At 42.3% G+C, this 26,247-nt stretch overlaps 1 protein-coding gene and 1 long non-coding RNA gene across 2 annotated transcripts in view; one reads left to right on the forward strand and one right to left on the reverse strand.

Moving 5' to 3' along the window:
* Positions 1-26,247, reverse strand: part of LOC138743782 (VPS10 domain-containing receptor SorCS1-like) — an 800,159-nt gene that overhangs the window by 708,444 nt on the left and 65,468 nt on the right. The gene's annotated exons all lie outside the window — the stretch shown is intronic.
* LOC138743908 (uncharacterized) lies at positions 15,945-19,686 on the forward strand. The gene is made up of 3 exons (XR_011345110.1): positions 15,945-16,263; positions 18,006-18,156; positions 18,279-19,686. It is a non-coding gene; the product is annotated as an uncharacterized lncRNA (long non-coding RNA).

Raw genomic sequence — 26,247 nt, forward strand, 5'->3', positions numbered from 1 at the left:
TATTTTTATTGAATGACAACATTGTTTGACTGGTTTAATGTATCCTAGATTTTGTACTTTAAATGGATGGGAGGGGGGAGGTAGGGAAGGTGGGATGGGAGGAAGGAGGGGGGTGAGAAAATGGCACTGTATATATTTGAAAAGGAAAAAGTATGTATCATGATTAATGGGATTTATGGTGTGAAAAATAAAAAATTTTTAAAAAAAACCCTCTCCTGCGTGGAAATACAGGTGGTCCCCGACTTGCGTCCATAATTCAGACCGAAGGATCGGTCATATCTCGGAATGGACATATGTTGGAATTATGCGTTTATGTTTTTTAAAAAAAGTAAAATATAAAATTTACGTGGTTTATGTTGGATTTCACAAACTGCAACAGGGATACAGGGCATGTAAGAGCCAAAATGTGGGTGCTTACCTTGTTAGTTGGTGTCCAAGGGTCTGTAGGCTGGACGCGGCCATCTTGATTCCTGTATGCATGCATGTGTCTCTGGTTAGCGCATGCGCGAGAGTTAAGCGCCCTAATGATACTGAATACACACCCTTAACTCCCGCGCATGCGCCAACCGTACTCCAATTCACGAACCACACATGTGCCAACCGAAGACTCGTGCATGCGCACAGGAATCAACATGGCCATGCCCAGCCTACGAACCCTGGGACGCCAACTAACAAAGTACGCACATTTTGGCTCTTACATGTCCTATATCCCTGTTATAGTTTGTCAAATATAACATTTTTTCTTTGTATTTTTTAACAAATTTTTGGTCATATGTGTGGATATGTAGTAAGTCAGAGAGCACCTGTAAATAATAGAAGGCTTCTCCCTCTCTCGTTGATCTGCTTGTTTGATACCTGGTGTAATTTTCCAAGATGAAGTATTCATTTGGACAAAACTAGGAGTAGTCACTGCAAATACAACTGTGACATAGAGGCCTCACAACAACAGTTGAAATTCTGCCTAGCCCACAGGGAAAAAAAAAAGGATCTCAGGGTTGTATGTGATGTTGTGTATGTACTCTGACAATAAATCTGAACTTTTAATTTTGAGAAGTCTTGGGCAGAGATTTTAATACTGCTATATGTACATATTCATTTGAAGAAACACCTACTGGCACATAAGCAGCAGCTGTCTAAGACCTGGAGCATATATGTGGTGGCAGTAGGTGAAACACCATCAAACCTTGGTGGGTTTAAGTGGATTTTGGTAGAAACGCAATAGGCTGCAGATACTGTTATTGCAGTAAATCACCAAAATGCTGGAGGAACTCAGATGCTTCATTCAGCATCTCTCGGAGACAAAGATATACTAGTAATGTTTTGGACCTGAACCCTTCTTCAAGGAAAAATCAAAAAAGCCAGAACCAGAATATATCAGAAAGTCAAACAATGAGGGAGGAATCCAAACCATCAAAATGTGATAAGGGTTTAGGTGGAATTTATCATGTCTGTGCAAAAGGAGACAGGGAGTGGTGAGATGACAGGGGAAGCAAGGGCGTGGGGGAGGGGGTTTAATGAAAGCAAGAGGAATCGATATTAATGCTATCTGGTTGGAGGGTGCCCATTCGGAAGATGAGGTGTTGTTCCTCCCAGTCTGGCAGTACACGAGACCACTGACAGACATGTCAGCAAGGGAATGGGATGGAGAATTGAAATGGGTGGCGACTGGGAGATCACCACTATTGCGGTGGACAGAGCCGAGGTGCTCAACAAAGTGATCTCCCAGTCTGGGTCCAGTGTCTCCGATATAGAGTGGATTTTGCTGTCAGCTGCAGCCCTGTGACAATTGTCTTCAAGCTCTGCTCTAGAGATACAAACACTGTAATCCAGGCCAACTCTCTGATAAGCTTCAGAGTGAGTGCTGCACAGTGGAAGATGCTGTGTTCCAGGACTGGGATTAAGCTGAACATACAGTCAGCCAGGGTGTGCACATATGCTATCCGATCAGATCCCTGAAATGCTTTGGGATCCACTGAGCATACACAATAGCTTGTGTAAGCTTATTATTTTTCCAGATAAATTTATTCCACAGATAATTCAGGGGGATGAGAAAAGGTCCACCACCCAATTCAGGGGTTTTAATGGTTTAACCATGATTATGTTTCCGAGAGCCAAAGCTCTTCCAGGATTAAAACGCAAAAGTCTGCAGACACCATAATTGAAGTAAAAACACAATGCTGGAGAAACTCAGCAGCTCAAACAGTGTGCATTGTATAGCAAAGTTAAAGGTACATAACCAAAGTTATGGGCATACGCCCTTCATCAAGTTATCAAGGATTACAGATCGGGAGCAGTGAGAGAGATTCTAATAGAATTCCCTTCGGAGAGCAAAGGAAAACTTATTCAGGGTAGGCATCCCTCAAAGAGAATTTGCAGAGTTTTGTAGTAGACAAGAGTAAAACATGAAAGTCTGTGGACACCATGATTGAAGTAAAAATCACAAAATGTAACATTTCTTCCAACCAAGGCCAGACCTCTATTGTGCAGTTGGGCTGAATTACAAGTGGTGCTGATGTAAGAAAGCAGATTATTTAATCCATTTCACTCCAATTCAGCTTTGTTGCGTGAGACACAAAGAACTTTAAATTCCCGGGGGTCCACATCTCTGTGGATCAGTCCTGGAGCTTCTATGTTGATGGAATCACAAAGAAGGCTCACCAGCAACTATATTTTGTGAGGTGTCTGAGGTGGTTCGGTATGTCACCAAAGACCCTCATAAACGTCTACAGATGTACCATGGAGAGCATTCTAGCTGGTTGCATCACTGCCTGGTATGGAGGCGCCAACTCTCAGGACATGAATAAACTCCAGAGGGTTGTTAACTCGGCCTGTGACATCACAGACACCAGACTTCACTCCATCAAGGACATCGATATGAGGAGGTGTCTTAAATACCCCCACCACCCAGAACATGCCCTCTTCACTCTGCTACCATCAGGAAAAAGGTACAGGAGCCTAAAGACAAGCACTCAGCGGCACAAGGACAGCTTCCCCACTGCCATCAGATTCCTGAATAATCAATGAACCAAAGGCCCTGCCTTACTTTTTGTGCACTCTTATTTTAATTTTTTTAATTTATAGTAATGTTATAAGATGGTTATAATATGAATGTTTGCACTGTGACGCTGCCACAAAACACTGAATTTCATGACTTGTTCATGACGATAAATTTCTAATTTTGAGATTTTAAAATTATGAACTGAATTATAGTTTTAAATTTAATTAACAATAGATTGAGCAATTAGGACACTCGAGTTGGAGGATGTTACTCGGTTTCGTGGAATGAGGCCAACATGGGACCTTGAGACTTTTCCATAGATGGGGTCAGTGGTGGCTGTAATACGGCACATTAGTTCTGGAGGTGGCGCATTCCTTCCCCCATTTACACAGGTCTTCTGTGTCCTCCAAAGGAGTAGTCTGGATGCTCTCAATACCATCCTAAATGCTGCTTCTCCACTTCATCCAGTCATTAGCCAGAGGTATCCAGGAGTCGGTGCGGATGTTGTATTTCGTCAATGAGGCCCTCATAACACTGAATGGAGTCAGATATCAGAGGTGTGAATTCATGAACAGCCCAGCATAACCTATTGACAGTAACCAGGGCTGAGATACCAAGGAATTTGTATTGGGAGAGGGCACTGGCATTGGTTTGCTTATCCCAGGGATTCTCCACCTTTTTCCACTGCCATAGTGCTCTGGGATGAGTAAGGGATTACTTAAGGAGGTATGCGAGAACCACTGATTTATCCTTTCAATGAATTTGGAACGTTCTGTGGAGACATTGTTGGTGGTATTTTTCCAGGGCCTTGTTAGGTTGCTAAAGCACATCTCAGAAGCATACAGGACAGCAGGGATCATTGCTGTCTGGTGAAGTCTTGATCTTCAAACAGTGGTGCAGCTTGTATAGCTGCTGCTTTATAGCTCCAGAAACCTGGGTTAAAACCTGACCTATGGTGCACTCTTTCTGGAGTTCATACATTCTCCCTGAGACTGAGTGGGTTTCCTCTGGATGCTCCTGTTCCTTTCCACATCCTGCGGGCTGGTCAATAGTTCGGCTCTGGATAAATTGCCCCCAGGTGCACAGAATTTGGGGGAGTTGATAAGAATGTGGGGAGAATATATATGTAATTTTACCTCTGTTATCTATTGTCTTCATAAATGGTTCAAGTTGACAGATCATTTCTACCCACAGATTTATATTTAGACATACAGCCCAGAAACAGACCCTTCCGGCACGAGTCCATGCCGCCAAAATGCACCCAGTTAACCTACAACTCCCATACATTTTGAAGAGTGGGAAGAAACTGGAGCACTAGTGGAAACCCAATTAGACATGGGCAGAACGTGTAAACTCGCCCCATCTCAGTAACATTTGCTGTTCGTCCTGCTGAGTGCTTCCAGTAATTCTTTCTCTACTCATCAGTCCCAGTTATTTGGCCAACAACGGCATACAGTTATGAATTATGAAATGAGCAGAACAGATACAGTGAAACCCCATTTTAACACGATCATTGGGGTACATACAATCTCATCACCAAAAAAAGCGGGGGTCACGCTAAATCAGGGTTTCACTGTCTAAGCATGATCACATCAGAGATTCCCACACAGCCACTTAGTTTGATTGAAACAATTGTTCTGTCTCAAAGATCCAAAGTTACAACTCATGGGGCTGTAATATGTATAAAATTCTCCAAGCAGAGTGAAGTAGATTGGATGAAAAGAATATCTTAAGGTATAGTTATAGAATGGGAAGTGACAGCTTTATACATCAATGACCTAACCCTTTGTTGAGTACCCTTGCAGTGGAATTCACAATTCATTGTTCAGACAGTTGTTTGAAGAAATAATGGGGTGCCAGCTTCTCCAGCTTCTCCAGCTGACTGATAACTGAACTTGCCCATCTGATAACATGCCTGTTTGCAAATCGAACGCAGGGCATCAAGAAAATTGACTCACCTCAGCCTGATGACTATCATTTTATGGGGGTAAAACACAGGATTCTGTTGGCACCATGGTTAAGTGAAAAAATACAAACAGTGCCTTTATGTAGCAAAGGTAAAAATACATCACCAGCGTTTTGGGCCTGAGCCCTTCATCAAGGTGTGGGGGAACATGAGTGATGTCCAAAGATTACCCCTTTTGTTTGAACATCTCTCATGTTCCCCCACAACTTGATGAAGGGCTCAGGCCCGAAACGTTGGTGATGTATTTTTACCTTTGCTACATAAAGGCACTGTTTGACCTGCTGAGTTTCTCCAGCATTTGTGTGTTTTTTCACTAACATTTTATGTGTGTGCACACCGACAATCGACTCAAATACCAGAAAACTGATGACTCTTTATGGTAATTTCCCCTGGACAAGTTCAATCAGGCACTGAGCCAAGGATTGTACCTCACACTACCTCTTGTCCATTCTTTGTAGTTAATACATGAATGTATTAACACCAGCTCCTGCTGGTGAATCCAACGTCTCATCGCATTACATCCGAATTCACGTTAAATCGGGACTTCACAATAAGTTTTCAACTTCTTTTAGTCACTACAAATGCACTCAAGGCAGAAATGACTTTTGATGTTGAGAAATGACATGAAAGAAAACTGAAGTTGAATATTAAACTCACTTTTATTTCAAAGAACACATCCACTTTGGGCACAAGTATTTTCTGATTGACTTGAGGCCTCTAATCAAGGCTTGTTGAAGCGCAAATGCCCTCAATGCCTTTGCCACGAGCTCATTCTTTTTTTTTGTAATTCTTTATTTCTTTGGCTTGGCTTCGCGGACGAAGATTTATGGAGGGGGTAAAAAGTCCACGTCAGCTGCAGGCTCGTTTGTGGCTGACAAGTCCGATGCGGGACAGGCAGACACGATTGCAGCGGTTGCAGGGGAAAATTGGTTGGTTGGGGTTGGGTGTTGGGTTTTTCCTCCTTTGCCTTTTGTCAGTGAGGTGGGCTCTGCGGTCTTCTTCAAAGGAGGTTGCTGCCCGCCAAACTGTGAGGCGCCAAGATGCACGATTTGAGGCGTTATCAGCCCACTGGCGGTGGTCAATGTGGCAGGCACCAAGAGATTTCTTTAGGCAGTCCTTGTACCTTTTCTTTGGTGCACCTCTGTCACGGAGGCCAGTGGAGAGCTCGCCATATAACACGATCTTGGGAAGGCGATGGTCCTCCATTCTGGAGACGTGACCCATCCAGCGCAGCTGGATCTTCAGGAGCGTGGACTCGATGCTGTCGACCTCTGCCATCTCGAGTACTTCGACGTTAGGGATGTAAGCGCTCCAATGGATGTTGAGGATGGAGCGGAGACAACGCTGGTGGAAGCGTTCTAGGAGCCGTAGGTGGTGCCGGTAGAGGACCCATGATTCGGAGCCGAACAGGAGTGTGGGTATGACAACGGCTCTGTATACGCTTATCTTTGTGAGGTTTTTCAGTTGGTTGTTTTTCCAGACTTTATTTATCGCACTATGAACCATATCAACCAATATATTCACAGTGACATTTTCTCTTTTTTTCTCCCATCCCTCCCTTCCCCTTCTAAAACAGTAAATATTGGACATATAAAATAAATAAAACAATATCTTTATACAAAAGGAATACAAACAAAAAAGACGTATCATCTACTTATTCACATTAAATCTGCTCGTGTTTATCTTCTTACCATTTTAGGTGCTGGTGGTCCGAGGCCTGCTCTTTCTGTTCTGTTCCATATATGGTTCCCAGGTTTTTTCAAACATTGTAACTTTGTCTTTTAAATTATATGTGATTTTTTTTCCAATGGGATACACTTAAACTTGGTTATATATTCCATTAATGTTTATAGTCATATAGTCCAACGTGGCCATCTTATTTCTTTATTTTCACTTCTTTTCCACCTCTTCACCACCTCCATCCCTTTATTCCATTACTGTTTTTTGTTTTCCTTTTTAATCTCAATATATGACAATGCACTTAAGACATGAAATACCCCAAGAATCAATAACTTCCCCTCCTTGGATTGCCTCCAGTCCCTTGATGGCAACCTCAACTCCCCTTTGAATTCATTTTGCGAACTTACTCGCAAGCGTCAACCGATTTCGCAGTGACCATTATTCTCTCCCCCAGAGAACACTATTTTACTATACTTATAACAAACTCTTTTTTTCCCTTCTTCCCTTTCTTTTATCCATCTTAAATCTTAATATGTACATTATCTTCACTTTATATTTTTACATATTTTTGTATATCCTTCTTGTCACTCCTCCTCCTCTCTTCTCCTGTACTGCAAGTGTTCAGCCAATTCTTGGGCTTTCTTTGGGTCTGAGAACAGTCTATTCTGTTCCCCAGGAATGAATACTTTGTGTACTGCTGGATGTCTTAATAAAAAGTTATACCCTTTCTTCCATAAGATTGTTTTTACCATGTTGAATTCCTTCCTCTTCTTTAAAAGTTTGAAGCCTATGTCCAGGTAAAAAAAAAAAATTTTTTTTGTCCCTTATATTCCAACGGCTTATTGTCTTCTCAAACCTTCTTTCTTGCCTGCTCCAGTATCATTTCTCTTGTCGTATATCTTAGAAATTTTACCAATATGGATCTCGGTTTTTGATGTGGTGGCGGTTTCAGTACTAGCGCTCTATGCACCCTTTTTATTTCTATTTCTTCATGTGAATCTGTCATTCCCAGCACCTTCAGGATCCATCCTTTTATAAATTCCTTCATATCTGACCCTTCTTTGCCTTCTTTTAGGCCCACTATTTTTGTTGTTTCGCCTTCAATAGTTTTCCAATATGTCAATTTTTTGTGACAATAAATCTTGTGTCTCTAATTTTTTCAACTCTCTTCCAACTTCCCTCTTAAATAATTTATCTCCATTTCTACAGCAGCTTCTCGTTCCTCCACATTTTCTACTCTTTTCCCTATTTCAGACCTGACCAACTCTAAGCTTTGCATTCTGTCTTCAGCTCTTTTCATTTTTCTTTTGATTGAACTAAATTCTAATGATAGCCATTCTTTTAATGACCTCATTTGTTCTTCAAAAAAGGCTTTATCTAAACTTTGTCCTTCTATTTTACCTTCTTCTTTCCTTTCAAATTCTTGGTCTTCTTCCTCCTCTTCTTCTGTGTCTGTATCTATGTCTGTGTCATCTTCTTCTTTTATCTGTATCTTTGTATCTTCATCCTTCTCTGGTGAGCTGCTTCTGTATTGTTGCTGGGCCTCTAGCTGCTGTGTCTCCTGTTGTTGGGCCTCCTGCTGCAGATCGACCTGTTGCTGGGCCCCCTGCTGCAGGCCGACCCGCTGCTGGGTCTTCTGCCACAGGTCGTCCCCCTGTCGGTCGCCCCGTTGCCTCTCATCCTCTTCCAGCCCTTCATTTTCTTTCTCACCACTCTTCTTTTCTTCTTTCTTGTTTACTTCCCCCAGCCGAATGCCGTGATACTGGGCGTCTCTCAGCTGGCTGCTCCTCAGCTGAGTCCCCCTCCCATCACGTTAACCTTTTCTTTTACTTGCGCACTGTGCATCTGCAACTCTTGGTGCATGCGCAGTTGTGCACCTCTTCTTGGCTCCGAGAGCCATTTTTTAAGTCCGCCGTTCTGGAGGACACCGCTCCTCCGGGGACTCACCAATACCAGAAATCGGCCGCTCCTCTCCACGGTGGATCTCTGCTCCGACGTGCAGGTAAGGCCTTCTTTCTTCTCCAGTGATTTTCCTTCTTCCCTTTTCTCTGTTATTCTTACTTTTTCTCTTTTGGGTGCCATCTTCTCTCTTCTCTGTAACTTTATCTTTCTCTTCCTGTATTTTATGTTTATTGAGCTCTGCTTTTTAACACTTTTTTTTTCTCTGGAGAGGGCTGGTTCCACTCGACCAGCCACTACACCACGTGACACCCCCACGAGCTCATTCTTGATCAAAGGAAAGTCAAATCATTTTCACGCAAAGCAAATCACCACCCATAAATCGCAAGTTCCCTGTATCCTTGGAAGGTAAATGGAATGACAGCTGTAGTGAAATGGCTGCACTTTTGAAATGATGTTTATAATTTGTTGCAAACTGAAAATCGTTAGTTAGAAGGGAAGGTCAAACATAACACAGAGCTCTGACCTTCCTGCATCAGTGACAGTGATAAATCAAGGAGGCACTCTGACCTTTTTCCAACAATGACAAAATGAAGGTAAATAACTTGCAATTGTGGAGCACCTGCTACATCCTTTTCAAAATTCCATTGAAGTATAAACACAATTAAATTACGCACAGCCAGTTCCCATGACTACAACAATGATAACAGCCGGACAGTCATGCTCACACTCAGTGGACAGATGAGTATCAGCTCGACCACCAGGGTGGGCCCCTTTGCTCTTCTTTTGTCCTGCAGTCTTCAATTTAACCTCACCCAAAAGAGAGCATCTAACCACTTGGCATTCCTTCAGTGCTGTATGAGAGCATTATCGTGGGTTTCTTTCTAAAGCCGCTGGGGCATGGGCACCAAACTCCTGTTCATTGATAACAACTCTGTTAGGCACTACTTCAAGAGGACTGTCGCCATCAGAAAGGACTGCCATCATCCTGGTCACACCCACTTCTCAGCTCCCTTTGGGCAGAAAGTACTGAAGCCCCAAATCCAGCACCTCCAGGATCAAGAACAATTTTAATCCAATAGCTATATATGTTGTCACAACATCGTGGGCTTGTATTGTGCTGTATCCTATGTTCTAGCTATCAGGCTCTTAGAGCTCCCAGTACTTCTTGATTCTTTAACCAAAAACTACTCTATACCACTGAAACATCACTTTCTTTTCTTACACTAACTGCAAATGCAATTTTTTGCCTATCCTTTGCTTATTATCCCTTTTTCTGTTTTGGTATATTGTGGTAGTTTGTGTATTTACAGATCAGATTTATTGTCAGAGTATATACCGACATGACACCACTTGCAAACCTGAGATTCTTTTTGCTGTGGGGGGTGGGGGGGGCAGAATTACCACTAACAGAGAGAATAAAATCAAATCAATAAAGTGCTCAAGTAAGAGTCCTTAAATGAGTCCCTGATTGGGTATATTGCTGAGGAGTCTGATGGTGGAGGGTACCAGCTTTTCCTGGCACTTTCCTGATGGCAGCAGTGAGAACAGAGCATATGCTGGGTGGTGTGGATTCCTGATGATTGCTGCTGCTCTCTAAGGCAATGTTCCTTGTAGATGTATTCAATAGTGGGAGGGTTTTGCCTGTGATGTCTTGGCTGTATCCACTAACATTTGGAGGGCTTTATGCTCAGGGATATTGGTGTTCCCATACCTGACCATGATGCAGCCAGTCGGCTCTCTTTCCACCACCACACAGCTGTAGAAATTTGCCAGGATTTCTTCTGTCATACCAAACCTTTGCAAACGTGTTTTATTACAGCAAGAAATAATTTTGGTGCATTTTGATGCACGACCAATTATTCAAAGGCTGAAGTTATTGGAACTGAAGGCTTTTATTAGCAAGAGATGGACAGCATCCCATGTGTTGCTGGCTCTCTCTGACCCAGACTTGAACTGGGGGGCAGTCTTATGGCATGACAGCTTTTATGGGGATAGAGGGGAGGAGTCATGAGCTGGCCAGTGAGAGCAGGATCATATCATTTACATATACAATAGTGGTTTCACCACACATTTGTATGCTGTACTTATGTCTATGGTGATAAATACACATGGACATTGAATGGGACATATCCTTGCAGTTCAGACAGACACACAGTGAGTGATTGACTGACTGAGCTGTTAACTCAACTCTCTCTCTCATCCAACTGAATCTCCAAAAAGAACATGTGACTCATGTCTTGCAAAATCCCCACCTTCTCCAGCAAAACAACAGGAGTTCTTTCTTCTTCTCAAGTTGTTATCTTAGGAGGGGGAGTCACGTGATGGAGTAGTGGCCGGATGGTGAACTCCAGCCCTCTCCAGAAAAGTCAAAAAAAAACAAAGGAAAACACAAAGGCACAGAAATAAAAGTTAAAGAAAAGTGAGCATAAAGGTGGAAAGAAGATGGCGACAAAAAAAGAAAAATCGAAATCAACGGTAAGAAGAGAGGAAGAGAAGACAACGGAGGAAGAAGGAGAAGGCCTTACCTGTTCGAAGAGGCCCGTGGTGGAGAGAGAAACCCGCTCCCTCAGGTTGGTAGAAAGTGGACTACAAAAATGGCTCGCTGAGCCGAGTAAAAGTGCGCAACCGCGCATGAAAAAAAACACACCGACGGGAGGGGTGACCAGCTGGGGAGTCGATCTCCACAGCCGGCAACGACAGCTGCAGAACACCTGCAGCAAGAAGAGAACACAGAAGACAATGAAAACAAGAAAAAAGAGAAGAAAAGGGCAACAAAGAAACAACAGATGGCCAACCCAGAGGAAGAAGAAGAGGAAGAGGAAGAGTACAGTGAAATAGAAGAAGAAGGGAAAGGCAAGGTAAAGGAGGTACTTTCTCTTATTAAAGAATACATGGAGTCATTTAAAGAATGGCAAACACAGGAATTTAATGATTTAAGAAGAAGAATAAACAACACAGAAGAGAAAATGAATAAAATAGATATGACCTTAACAGAAATGGGAAAGAAAATGGACAAGATGGAAGAGCGGGAAGCAGCAGTAGAAATGGAGGTAGAGGACTTAAAAAAGAAATTAGAGGAATCTAATAAAAAAGTTATAGAGACACAAGAACTGTTAGCTCAGAAAATAGATATAATGGAAAATTATAACAGAAGAAATAACATAAAGATAGTGGGCCTTAAGGAAGATGAAGAAGGCGAGAATATGAGAGAGTTTATAAAAGATTGGATCCCTAGGATCCTAGGATGTCCAGAACTACAGCAAGAAATGGAAATAGAAAGGGCACATAGAGCATTGGCCTTTAAACCACAACCACAACAAAAACCAAGATCTATTTTAGTAAAATTCCTAAGATATACTACAAGAGAAAAGGTACTGGAAAAGACAATGGAAAAAGTAAGAGAGGGCAACAAGCCACTGGAGTACAAAGGGCAAAAAATCTTCATTTATCCAGATATAAGTTTTGAACTCCTAAAGAAGAGAAAGGAGTTCAATACAGCAAAGGCGATTTTATGGATGAAAGGGTATAAATTTATACTAAAGCATCCAGCGGTATTGAAAATATTTATTCCAGGACAACAAAACAGACTATTCTCGGATCCAGAAGAAGCACGAAAATTTGCAGAACAATTACAAAATAGACTGAGGGATGAAGACGTGTAATGAGAGTAAAAATGACCACGATTTATATGTATGTGGGTAAAGAGGTATAAGTGTGTATATGTATAATGTGCATACGTGAATGTATCCGTATTTAGAGGAAAATATAGATAGTATAGACAAGAATTAATAAGGGAAGGAAATGGAATAGAGGGAATAAGGAGGGAACTAAAAGAGTGACCTTTGTTACATATGAAAAGTGAAATCTTTTCTGGGGGGGGCTGGGTGGGGAGGAGTTGCGGTCACTGCAAAATCAGCTGACGCTTGCGAGTGAATTCGCAAACCCAAATGGAGAGGGGAGATGTGGTTGTCCGACAAGGGATAAAGGACAACTCAGGAGGGGAAGGGGAGATTGGGGCTAAAGAAGTTTTAAATAGGAGAATAAGGAAAATGTTTGATGTTTTAGGAATGTTGTCTTATAAAGGGTTTAAAATAAGAAAACAGAAATGGAAAAGGAGGAAAGGTAATGATGGAAAAACGGAAAGGGAAGATAAACAAAGTATAAAATGGCTACGTTGAACTATATGACTTTAAATATTAATGGAATACATAACCAAATTAAAAGGAAGAAACTGCTAAATTTACTGAAAAAAGAAAAAAATTGATATAGCATTTGTGCAAGAATCACACTTAACTGAATTGGAGCACAAGAAATTAAAGAGAGATTGGGTAGGACATGTAACAGCAGCATCGTATAATTCAAAAGCAAGAGGAGTGGCTATATTAATTAGTAAAAATGTGCCATTTAAAATAGAAGAGGAAATAATAGATCCAGCAGGGAGATATGTAATGATAAAATGTCAGATATATTTGGAGTTTTGGAATCTACTCAATGTATATTCACCTAACGAAGAAGATCAAAAGTTTATGCAAGATATCTTTTTGAAGGTAGCAAATACGCAAGGGAACATATTAATAGGAGGGGACTTCAACCTGAATTTGGATTCAAATATGGATAAAACTGGGAAAAAAATTAACAGAAAGAACAAAGTAACCAAATTTATAATTAAATCGATGGAAGAAATGCAACTTTTGGATATATGGAGGAAACAACACCCAAAAGAAAAGGAATATTCATATTACTCGGCTAGACATAAAACATACTCAAGAATAGACCTATTTTTGTTATCAGCTAGTATGCAAGATAGAGTAAGAAAAACAGAATATAAAGCTAGAATACTATCAGACCATTCACCCTTAATATTGACAGTAAAGCTAGAGGACATCCCTCCAAGAATGTATAGATGGAGATTAAACCCCATGTTACTTAAAAGGCAGGATTTTAGAGAATTTATTGAAAAACAAATAAAAATGTATTTTGAAATAAATACGGAATCAGTGGAAGATAAGTTTATACTATGGGATGCAATGAAAGCATTCATTAGAGGGCAAATAATAAGTTATGTAACCAAGATGAAGAAGGACTATAATCAGGAAACAGAGCAGTTGGAAAGGGAAATAGTAAATATAGAAGTTGTTATCTTAGGTAAACAATCCAGAACTGACCTTTCAGTGAGCACTTTGCAGAAAGGGGACTGAAAGACAGCATGACTCCAGCAAGACAATGGTCAAACATTTTATGACAGTTCAATTAACACCTACTTGTGAACTTCCATTCTCCAGAGATCCTGCAATGTGAATTCTTCAGTTTTTCAAATAATGTGTTTTAAAATGTGTATACATGTATGTGACCTCCTCTAAATCTTATAAATTCTCCCCAAATATTAATATTGTTACACTCCGAAAGACCCAATAAAACAGACTCGAAAGTTGGATGTTTCATAACTCTGCATGTCAAACTGCATGAGTTTTTCAAGCTTTGTTGGGAGCAAGGAAAACTGCCTCAGGACCTTCGTGATGCCATCATCATCACCCTGTACAAAAACAAAGGCGAGAAATCAGACTGCTCAAACTAAAGGGGAATCACGCTGCTCTCCATTGCAGGCAAAATCTTCGCTAGGATTCTCCTAAATAGAATAATACCTAGTGTCGCCGAGAATATTCTCCCAGAATCACAGTGTGGCTTTCGCGCAAACAGAGGAACTACTGACATGGTCTTTGCCCTCAGACAGCTCCAAGTGCAGAGAACAAAACAAAGGACTCTACATCACCTTTGTTGACCTCACCAAAGCCTTCGACACCGTGAGCAGGAAAGGGCTTTGGCAAATACTAGAGCGCCTCGGATGTCCCCTAAAGTTCCTCAACATGGTTATCCAACTGCACGAAAACCAACAAGGTCGGGTCAGATACAGCAATGAGCTCTCTGAACCCTTCTCCATTAACAATGGCGTGAAGCAAGGCTGTGTTCTCGCACCAACCCTCTTTTCAATCTTCTTCAGCATGATGCTGAACCAAGCCATGAAAGACCTCAACAATGAAGACGCTGTTTACATCCGGTACCGCACGGATGGCAGTCTCTTCAATCTGAGGCACCTGCAAGCTCACACCAAGACACAAAAGAAACTTGTCCGTGAACTACTCTTTGCAGACGATGCTGCTTTAGTTGCCCATTCAGAGCCAGCTCTTCAGTGCTTGATGTCCTGTTTTGCGGAAACTGCCAAAATGTTTGGCCTGGAAGTCAGCCTGAAGAAAACTGAGGTCCTCCATCAGCCAGCTCCCCACCATGACTACCAGCACCCCCCCACATCTCCATCGGGCACACAAAACTCAAAACAGTCAACCAGTTTACCTATCTCGGCTGCACCATTTCATCAGATGCAAGGATCGACAACGAGATAGACAACAGACTCGCCAAGGCAAATAGCGCCTTTGGAAGACTACACAAAAGAGTCTGGAAAAACAACCAACTGAAAATCCTCACAAAGATTAGCGTATACAGAGCCGTTGTCATACCCACACTCCTGTTCGGCTCCAAATCATGGGTCCTCTACCGGCATCACCAGCGTTGTCTCCGCTCCATCCTCAACATTCATTGGAGCGCCTTCATCCCTAACATCGAAGTACTCGAGATGGCAGAGGCCGACAGCATCGAGTCCACGCTGCTGAAGATCCAGCTGCGTTGGGTGGGTCACATCTCAAGAATGGAGATCCATCGCCTTCCCAAGATCGTGTTATATGGCGAGCTTTCCACTGGCCACCATGACAGAGGTGCACCAAAGAAGAGGTACAAGGACTGCCTAAAGTAATCTCTTGGTGCCTGCCACATTGACCACCGCCAGTGGGCTGATATCGCCTCAAACCGTGCATCTTGGCGCCTCACAGAATGCAAAGCTTATCTTGAGTGTACAAGGTCACATCTGCATTCTGTTACTCCTTAGTACTGGGTGACTCCTTCTCCAGTCCCATCTCATGATGTTTTTACCTTACAGCAGGCAGCAACCTCCTTTGAAGAAGACCGCAGAGCCCACCTCACTGACAAAAATCCAACACCCAACCCCAACCAACCAATTTTCCCCTGCAACCGCTGCAACCGTGTCTGCCTGTCCCGCATCGGACTTGTCAGCCACAAACGAGCCTGCAGCTGACGTGGACATTTACCCCCTCTATAAATCTTCGTCTGCGAAGCCAAGCCAAAGAAGAAGACAGGCAAAAAATGCTCCAAAAGGCGAGATGCAGAAGTGAACTTTATTTTTCAGTCATACTCTGCATTCTCACTTGCTCAGGGAGTACCATAAAAGGAACAAAATGGAACATCTGTGATGTCACAGATGTAAACCCCTCACATGCCCGACAACATATGACATCAGAGTTTGCTTGGCACATGAAGCATAAACTAGAATATTGTCGTTGGAGAGCAGCACCAATTATCAAAGATCCGCACCACTCAGGACAGGCTCCATTCTCACTGCTGCCATCAGGAAAGAGGTGCAGCTGCCACAGGACTCATACCTCCAGGTTCAGGAATAGCTGCTACGCCTCCAACATCAGAACAACAGACTCAAAGACTTATTTAAGGAGTCGTACTTTGTTCATTATTTATATTTCTCTATTTGCACATTGTTTACATTTCTTTATTCTTGAGTACAGTTTACGGAGACCAGTAATTAGAAATTCTGCCTGGGCTACAGAAAAAAATCTCAGGATTGTATGTGATGTCGGTATGTACTCTGACACTAAATTTGAACTGTTGAACTTTGAATTGCTGTGTAGCCTCTGTATTTCTGTTCATGAAGTTATCTACGGACAGTAGTCGTAGTCATTGACACACCCACACCTGCCTCTGAAGTGTGTTTCTGATCTGTCGGACATACATTTAGAATTTTTCTTCATTATGATGAGAATTTTTCTGTCGTCCCTTTGTGATTGCTAAGCTCACCAGTACTCTCTTTCTTCTTCCTAATGTTCCAAATTGTTGATGTGGCTTACTGTTTTATTCCCGTTTTTCAGCCTCATAATGGCTTTTCTCACTTTCATTGGCACAGCTCTAGTCCTTATGTTGAAAAATGGCAACTACAGACTCCAAAGGTGATCAAAAGCTTAGAAGCAAGCCTAGCTCTCTTATAACTGCACCAATGAAGCAACTAAACATACCAGAGTACTCACAAACACCTGCGAAGCCAAATGTTCCAAACATTATGGTGCCCTGAAATGGGAGAACTATGTATAAAATGTGCTGTAATTTCTACATGATCAAACCAAAATGTCTACAAATAACCTTGACTAAAATCTGGAATGTGCACTTTAATTACATATGAATTGTTTGATTACAAGTTTAAAATTGTGGAGCTCAGTGGCAAATAAAGGAAAAATAAGTGTTTTTGTCCCAAACATTATGGAGGGCATTTTACCTATGATTTTTTTCTTATTTACCCTTGAAGCTGCCAATTGCTTGAATTTCAGATACCAGGGGTCTTAGTGTACTTATTGCAGCATTGGAGACATTAAAGCCCATTGAGCTCATGCCAGTCCTTGATCCAATTTCCTCTCTTATTCCCTTTGATTATTTTGCCACTTACCTACACAAATGGGTAATTTACAACAGCCAATTAATCTACTGGCATGTCTTTTTCATGTAGGAGGAAATTCTAGTGTGGGGCAGGAAGAAAAGGCAAACTCCACACAGACAGCATCAGAGGTCAGAATCAAATAATTCACACCCAAAGCACTGTCAGGAAGTAATACTACCGCCTACATCACCATGTCAATCACACAGAATCTTTCTTGCAAAGGAAACCCTATATTTTATTATTGTCACTGTTGATGTACAGCAATGAAGCCCTGGCAAATTTCTACAGATGTGTGGGTGCATCATACCCTAACCAGCTGCAACACAGTATGGTATAGGAGCGCCAATACCTCCAAGCGTGAAATCCTGCAAAAAGTAATGGACGCAGCCCAAGACATCACAGGCAAAACCCTCGCCCACCATTGCGAACCTCTACAGAAAACGCTGCCATCGGAGAGCAGCAGCAATCTCAAGGATCCACACCACCCAGCACACGGTCTGTTTTCGCTGCTACCATCAGGAAAGAGGTGTAGGGGCCACAAGATTCACACCACCAGGTTCAAGAATAGCTGCTACCCCTCCACCATCAGACTCCTCACTATACTGTTTTTTTTCTCTCTGTATTGCAGTTAGTTTACATTCCTTTATTTGTTTACATGTGTACACCGAGTAGTTCTTTTTTGCATTACCAATAAGTGGTAATTCTGCCTCGCCCACAGGAAAAAGAATCTCAAGATTGTACGTGATGACAATAAATCTGAAGTCTGAAAGTAGGCAGAATTCAAACATAAATGATCTTTCATCAGGGTCTTTGACTTAAATTGTTATCTCTTTGCACAGACCCTGTCCTGCTGACAGTTTGCAACATTTTATTTTTCTATTTTCAATTTCCAGCATCTGCTTGAGGTGGAACACTGTATTGCAGTCATTGCACTGGTTGGCCCGCCCCTGGTACAGTCACATCTCCCCCTCCAGGATCCCTAATAAAGGTGGGAATCGCCCAATATCCTCCCTCAATACTGCCTTGGAATCACTTCAACAGCATGTAAGAGATGATTTATAGTGATTAAAGCCTATTAATCTCAACTTCTGGTCTGCCAGGTCTAATTGACAGCATTACACTTCTGTATGTTGATTTTCAATAATTTATTCCCTTTCTTTTTCCAGAATGCCAACTCACAAGGCAGCTTCTTGAACCCATTCCTAGTTATCCACTGAAGAGATGATATGCTGCAATATGAAGCAAAAATAAATGGCTGGCGTAACTCAGCGGGTCAGAAATAAAGAGTTGCAGAATTCTGTAATTTGATATGGGGGAAGATGGAGAGTTCCATACCCTTTCTCCTGATTAACCCTGACTTTCTAACTCCCCCTCTTCTTTGCAACCCCTGAAATGCCTTCATTACCTGGATTCCCCACCCCCATCTGGTTCTGTCAGGATATCACCCACACCCCCAAATGACTGGGTCTTCTATCACTTTCAAAAACTGTTCCCATCTGCCCATCATCCCTCCCTTCCCTGGTTCCACACATCATCTTTCCTTGCTGCCTGATCAGATGCCATAACCTCCACTCTATGTTATCTCCACTTATCACCTCCTGTCTGCTGTCTCAACCATCACATGGCTCCATCTTCCTCATCAACTCCTTCTCACCTGGACCCACCCATTCCTTGCCAGTTCTTCCTCACCTCTCCCTTTCACCTTGAGACTAATTATCTCCGTTCTGCATCAGGACTGGGGCTATCTCTTCTGCACTCCCATTCCCCGATGCAGTGTCTTGACCTGAAATGTCAATCACCTCTGCCTCCAAGGATGCCCCCTAGCCTGCTGAACTCCTCTGGCAGTTTGTGTCTATGCTCCTATTTGTAATTTGGAGTAAGATAACTGTTGTCCAGAATATGAATGCAAACCCAACAGAAATCAAACAGCATTACTCAGATACTTGATTGTCAGGGAACATTGCATCAAGCTGCCTGCAGCACTTCTTACCACCCAGGGAGAAAAAGAGACAAGGTTGGAAAAATCATAGAGACCTAATCTCAGATGAACTCCGGGATCACATAACAATATAAATATCATCATCCCTTCTTGAGACATCATTATCAGCTTGTGAATGGCGATACCTGGAGGTACCTGCATTAATCCCACAACATAAACCATAAAGGATTTAAACATTATGAAATAACTTTTCTGTTGAGTTGCTCTTCTTGCTACCTTCCAAGGTTCAAATTTATTGTCAGAGTACACACATGACACCACATACAACCCTGAGATTCCTTTTCCTGTGGGCAAGGCAGAACTTGAGCTCAAGAAGATGCATATACAAAAAAAAAATATGTAGAAACTGACTGCAATACAGAGAGAAAACTCAATAAAGTGCAAAATTAAGAATTCTTAAACGAGTCCCTGATTGAGTTTGACGTTGAGGAGTCTGATGGTGGAAGGGGAGCAGCTATTCCTGAACCCGGTGGGTGCAACTCTTGTATCATCTATAACTCTTTCCTGATGGGAGCAGCAAGGACAGAGGATGTGCTGGGTAGGGTGGATCCTTGATGATTACTGCTGCTCTCTGACTGCTGTGTTCCCTGTGGATGTGAGCATGCATTTCCATGGAGCACAAATGAAGTTACTGACAATATGCTATTCAACTATCTGTGCTGCCCACTGAAGCATGCACACAATCTGCTTGGGGGTTACTGGTTCAAATCAGATGTTGATCCACTAACAGTGGAGGAATTGACAAGCCTGAATGAGGGAGCTGCAGGAGATTTGGAGAAAAATGGCCAATTGATTACTTACCACTGAAAATATATTAAAATAGATTATCTTCATTTTTTACCTTGAATGCATTATTAACCATTGAAGCAAGTTTGTTCAGGAGGTCAGTTTCTGCCGGCTGATTCTTTATCAGTCAATGAATATGAATTTCTGACATCACAAACTCTACAGAATGAAACATGAAAGTCGGCAGACACTATAATTAGAGAAGAAGCACAAAAATGCTGGAGGAATTCACTAGGTCACGCAGAGACCATAAGATATATAACCTTTGATGCCCTGACTAATTAAGAACCTATCAATCCCTCCCTTAAATACACCCAATGTCATCCTCTGCAATTGCCTGTGGCAACAAATTCCAGAGATTCACCACCCTCTGGCTGAGGAAATTCTTCCACATCTCTATTCTAAGCGGACGTGCTTCAATATTAAAGTAGTGCCCTCTTGTCCAAGACTCTCCCACAATGGGAAACAACCTTTGTACATCTACTCTGTCCATGTCTTTCAACGTTCAAAATGTTTTAATAAGATCCCCGCTCATTCTCTTAAATTCCAACAAGTACAGACAAATTCTGTCCAACTCTACTCATATAATAATCCTTTCATTCCCAGAACCTCCTCTGAAGCACATCCTTTCTTAAATGAGGAGCCCAAAACTGCTCACAATGTTCCAAGTGACGTCTCACCAGGCCTTATGAAGCCTCAACACCACATCCTTGCTCTTGTATTCTTTTCCTCTTGTTGAAATGAATGCTAGCATTGCATTTTCCTCCTTCACTGCCAACTCAACATGGAAGATTATTGTCATGTCATCCTGCACAAGGACTCCCTGGACCATTTGAATCTGGGTATTTTCCATTTTCTCCCCAATTGCTTTTTTTTCTACCAAAGAGTATGACCATGCACTTTTCAATATTGTATTTTATTTGCCACTTCTCTGCCCATTCTCCTAATCTAAGTCCTTCTGCATTACTTGCTCCTCCACCTACCTTCGTATTATCTGGAAACTTGGCTACAAAGTCATTCACTTCATAATCTAAATCATTAACATACAACATAAAAAGATGCCCCAACACCGAGTCCTCTGTGTAAAGGTTAAAACCTTTTGTTTTGATTCTTAGTTAATTTTGTGACCATCTCTTTAAGAAAACTATTGTTTGTAGTGTTACCATAATGTCTATGATGTAATATGTCCTAATATCCACCCAGGCTAACAGCTTGCTCTTTCATTCTGCAAAATGTGAAGGAAGCGTGAGCACGAGAAATTTTTCTTTGAACTTGTGTATCTTTTTCAAAGCTTTTGTATCTCTTTAAATACCTTTTTGTATCTCTTTAAGATTGAATATCTTTTTAAAAGCTTTTTATTTCATTTGTATCTTCATATACTTTTTATATCTATCATACAGTAAATACTTTGTTATTCATCATTATGAAAGTCTTAATGCGAAGCTATGCAAAATGTTTATCTGTTCTATCAACGAATTAAAACTACATAAAATAACAGCCACAGTTTAATTTGTTGGATTAAAGAGATCCAAATTTGGGATATCGCAGCTCCCACTTTGGAAGATGATATTCTGAAATTAGGATGTATTAGAATAAGGAAAATGTCGTCGATACTATGAAACACCACTAGCAAATGGCAGCCAACCAGAATGTGATCCGTGTATTTCAACTCTGCCTCCTCCCAATGCTCTACCCTTGCTAATATGTTTCCTGTTATACCATGTGCTCTTATCTTATGAAGTAGCTTCATGTGTGGCACTGTGAAGTACTCTGAGAAAAAGATGTTTTCTGTGAGTAGTTAACTGCAGGAGACGTACTCTGTGAAGGGTACACTATAGGAGATGTTCTCTGTGAAGGATAAAGGAGACCTGGCAGCCACTTCTGTACACATGCTCATACAGTCATGTAATCATATCACATCATAATTTCTTCGTGATGTGGATATTTGGATAAATATTGATGTAGAAACTTGGTCCTCCTAAAGGTGCTCCTTTCTATGGCAGAACTTTTGAAGCCAACAGAATGAAAGAAATGTGGCAATGTCAACATAACAGGTATTGCAAATTGTAACAAGGTAGAGTTTGTCTGGATGAAGAACTCTTTTCAAGGGTTTGATTTATTCAAGAGATCAGAGCGCGTTTCATTTCAATGGAAATCACCTGCTTCGGAACTGTGCAGGGAAAAATTATACTGATGCTGGCCTTCAACTGTTTGCAGGTAACTCAAGGTCTTCCAAGGACTTGTCAAAAGCATGGGATGGGCTGAGTGGTGGAGGCTGCCTCATCTATCACTAGGTTTGTTGATGAACTTCTGAATGGAGGCCAATGCTTCAGTGGTCTTTTTTCAGCTAGATGTAGTGTAGAATTCCCATTCACAGAAACATACCACCATTTTGTTCAGGCTCATACATTAATGAAGGGCTCAAGTCCAAAAGGTGTTTTTTTTTAACTTGCTTGCTTAATTGGCGATTGGGGTGTTGTGACAAAGTTTGGGTTGTTGCTAGGAGGCCCGTACACTAGTCTCTGGCAGAAACTTGAGGGTCAATATATGATAAAACCATGAAAATGAGGCTGAAAATGGGGACCAGTCATCTGAAGGTTGATTTATATGCCGAAATATACGGTAAAAGGTTTAATGCAATTTAGAAAATGGAAGTGATTGAGGAAATGCCTCAGTTTTGACAGTGGGTGAGACGCCATCATCAGCCTTGCCTTGTGTCAAAGGCAGTCAAGGTGGTCTGGGCATGCAGGCTAAGGTCTAATCAGCACTGAGGACCCACAGTCCTGGAGAGTCAGCAAAACTGGCCTTCACCGAGCCCAGTTAAGTGGGACTGGACGGGGGCTGTGGGACAACAGCTGGTCCGCTCAATTTTGCCCATAAAAGTTCCATACTGGATTATGGGTTCATCAGGAAATGGAGCTCAAAACCAAACCCTTGCACGAATTCTATAACTAAAGTCAATATTCTGACTCTGGATATCTTATTTTATTTTTAATCATAAATTTTTACTTTTAATTCAGACATACATCATGGCAATAGGTCTTTCCAGTCCACGAGCCCGTGCTGCACAAATACCCTGATTGACCTACAGTTTCCATACGTTTTGAATAGTGAGAGGAAACGGGAGCATCAGAGGAAACCTTCGCACATGAGGAAATCATACAACTCCTTACAGATAAAGCAGAATTCGAACCCAGATCGCTGGCGCTGTAATAACATTTATGCTATTAAATTTTAAGATTGTGGCCAGATACCCACAGATCAACCCATTAGGGCAGTTGTTACTTGTTACCACTTGAGATTGGAAGCATACATCCTAAATACAGGGTTTCAGTAATAAATATAACAATAAAAATTGTTGGATTATGTAAGTGATTTGGAGGACACGATACACTCTGTCTAGAAGTTGCAGATATAGATTGGACTGTTTAACTTGGGGAATCCACAGTGAGGTCATTTCAAAGTCCCACGGCTGTTGTCACTCTGATTGGAAAAGAATATTCATTCCTATCAAAGTGGTTTTCCCTGAGTATCTTGTCCTATTTTAGTTGTATGACTTTCTAAATTCAACTAAGACCTGAACCATTTGTCTCAATGCACATCAATTTCTCCCATTTATCTTAAATAATGCGACCAGGTGCTGTGGTGTCTTACAGCAGTGCTGGAAGATCAGCGGACGAGTGTCAACACGCTATCTCACCCTTCGTCCCACTGACCATTAACAGCATTTGTCTGGGAAGGTGAAAGTCAAGCCAGAATCGCCACATCAAGATCAAACTCCGGGCAGCTAGGTGGGGCACGTGATTGGGAAGATGGTGGCAGACTTAGGCCAGAGGCTCTACTTCCCAAATGAAATCACGGAAACCAACCTCAGACCAGACCTTGTGTTGTGGTCTGCCTCACTCCATCTCGTTTACATCATCGAGCTTTCAGTGCCCTGGGAGGATGTAGTGGAGGAGGTTTATGAGCGCAAGAAACTGAGGTACATTGCAGCTGATGTGCAGCCACATGGCTGGAAGGCAAGGGACCGACCGATTGAACTAGGCTGAAGAGGATTTGTAGGCACGTCGATATCAAGGCTACTCTGGGAGTTGGAAGTTGAAAGATGCACCAACAAGCAGTTAAGGATCTCCCCAGAGCTGCTGAAAAAAGGTAATCAGTGGCTCTGGATGAGGAGAAAGGATTCCATCTGGGCACCTAAGTGTGTGAATGGCATCTAAGGGTGAGCCCGGGACATTGGAATTCATTGCTGAACCCTCCAGAGGAGTCATGGGTCTATCAGCAAAACACTGAGGAAGGAGGGCATCCACTTAATAACCCAGAAGATGCCACCACTCACTTGGCTACCCCATAGAGTCTAGGCAGCAAGCCTCAGGAGTGCAAAAGGGATATTAACATTTAATCTTACAGAACATACCTTAGAGCACTGATCCATTCTCCATCGTAGAGCCCTTCAATCAGACCAATCTGAAGAAGTCTTTGACAAACTACCACCAACACGACACATGCGAGACCAAGGGAACCAACACACTCAACCACTGCTACACCACCATGAAAAACACACACCGAGCCATACCACAACTGCACTTTGGCAAGTCTGATCACCTGGCTGTACTTCTACTCATGGCGAACAAGTAGAGACCGAAGACCACAGTACCAGGGGTGAAGATGGGCAAAGGTGTGGTTGAAGGAGGTGGAGGAGACTGCAGGACTGCTTTCAATCGGTGGACTGGAACATATTCAAGAAAGCATCCATAAACATGAAAGAATATGCATCAGGTGTCACCAACTTCATCAAAACATATGTGGATGAGTGTGTGCCCACGCGTACAAAATGGGTGTTCCCCAACCAGAAGCCCTGAATGAATCAGAGAATCCACAATTTGCTGAGGGTGAGAACAAGGGTATTTAAGGCTGGAGAATCAGGATCTTTACAAAAAGTCCAGGTATAACGTGCGGAAGGCCATTTCCAAAGCAAAGTGGCAATGCTGGAGGAAGCTAGAGACAGAGGCAGATACACGTCCGCTACGTTAGGGAAAGCGAACAATGTAGATGGCTGCGATGCTTCACTACCCAATCAGCTGAACACCTTCTATGACGCTTTGAGGAGAAGAATCAAACAGTGTCCACTAGAATCCCTGAAGAGGCTGAGGACCCTATGATATCTGTCTCTAAGGGCGACATCAGAACATCATTCAACAGAGTGAACCCTTGAATGGCATCAGGCCCTGACGAAGTACATATCAGGGTACTGTAAATCTGCGCCGACCAACTAGCCAGAGTGTTCAGGGACATTTTTAACCTCTTATCGTGGCAGTTAGAGGTTCCCATCTGCTTCAAAAGTACCCAAGAAAAGCAGGATGGGCTGCCTCACTGACTACTGCCCAGTAGCATTAACTTCTACTGTGACGAAATGCTTCAAGAGGCTGGTCATGGCTAAGTACCTAAGTAAAGAATTGGATCCACTGCAATTCACCCATCATCACAATTGCTCCACAACAGATGCAATATCATTGGCTCTTCATTCAGCTCTGGATCACATCAAAAACAGCGATTCATACAAGGCTGCTCTTCATTGACAACAGCTTGGCCTTCAATACCATTATTCCCTCAGTGCTGGTCAAGAAGTTAGAAACTCTAGGCCTCTGTACCCACCTCTGCAACTGGATCTTTCTCATTGGAAGACCACAGTCAGTATGAATTGGAAACATTGTCTTCTCCTCAGTAATCATCAACACAGGTGCACCCCAAGGATGCGGTCTTAACCCACTGCTCTACTCTATCTACACCCATGACTGTGTGACCAGGCACAATTCCAATGCCATCTGCAAGTTTGCCGATGAGACAACAGTTATTGGCAGAATCACAAAAAGGAATGAGGAAGCCTACAGGAGGGAGATACATCAGCTCATTGAATGGTGTAACGACAGCAACCTTGCGCTCAATGTCAACAAAACCAAAGGAATGATTGAGGACTTCAGGAGGAAATTGGGGAAAATTACCCAGTCCTCATCAAGGGCTCAGTAGTGGAGAGAGTCAAGAACTTCAAATTCCTCGGTGTCAACATCCAAGATCTGTCCTGGAGCCTCCATGTTGATGCAATCACAAAGAAGGGTCACCAGCGGCTATACTTTGTGAGGAGTCTGAGGCAGTTTGGTATGTCACCCAAGATTCTCATAATCTTTTACAGGCATTCCATGGAGAGCATTCCGGCTGGTTGCATCACTGTCTGGTATGGAGAAGCCAATTCTCTGGACAAGAATAAACTCCAGAGGGTTGTTAACTCGGCCTGCGACGTCACAGGCACCAGACTCCACTCCATCAAAGACATCTACATGAGGCAGTGTCTC

This window comes from Narcine bancroftii, chromosome 10 (genome assembly GCF_036971445.1).
Source record: "Narcine bancroftii isolate sNarBan1 chromosome 10, sNarBan1.hap1, whole genome shotgun sequence".
In the NCBI taxonomy this organism is placed as follows: Eukaryota; Metazoa; Chordata; class Chondrichthyes; order Torpediniformes; family Narcinidae; genus Narcine; species Narcine bancroftii.